The following is a 731-nucleotide window of genomic DNA, read 5'->3' as shown; positions in this document are numbered from 1 at the left end:
CTTATGATTTCCATTGTATTAACAACAATAATTATTTGATGCTCACAGCTCACTCTGATGCAATTGTTTTCAGATTTTGACAGTTCCGAGTGTCAGGGAGTGATTCTTTACCTTGAGTCCCCATTCCTGTCTCCCCATGACTTCCTGTCTACCGGCCCTAGGACTTTCTCTTCTGCCAAATAGAACAAATGTAACTGTTCTTCCCCGTGGTGGCCATCCACACGTCTGAGGGCTGCTCTCCTGCACCCACATTTTCTGTTCTTCCTTCTCAGTCTGTCCTCGGCACCTTTAAGAGCAGATTTTGATATGCTGAAAAGTGACATGATTTCGTTTAAGTCCTCACTGTGGTTAAGTGCTTATCTCATTTTATCCGTCTCTTTGGGAATTCCTCTCCTATAAAATAAAGGGCCAGAAAGGAAGACAGTGTGCTCTCTGAGCCCCGCCTGCACCTGTCAGCCTGCACGATCTGGATTCTCTAGATTGTTCTCCGAAGTTCTTCACAGCTGGACTGGGGTCCCTCGGAAGGGAATCTGGAACCATGCAAAGGAGGGCGAGAAAAGGTCACCGTGTAGGAGCACGAGTCCACGGAGGGGTCATGATTCTCTGTGACCCTGGAGGAGACAAATCAGAGCATCCTGTCTCACCTATTGTCTGCAGATCCAGGTGAAGCTGACGATGGCGTTAGGAGAAAGCATGAGCTTTTGGGAAGCACAGCCCCAGGACGTCTGAAG

This window comes from Pteropus alecto, unplaced genomic scaffold, assembly GCF_000325575.1.
Source record: "Pteropus alecto unplaced genomic scaffold, ASM32557v1 scaffold8, whole genome shotgun sequence".
NCBI classification, from domain to species: domain Eukaryota; kingdom Metazoa; phylum Chordata; class Mammalia; order Chiroptera; family Pteropodidae; genus Pteropus; species Pteropus alecto.
This window is presented reverse-complemented; position numbering follows the sequence as displayed.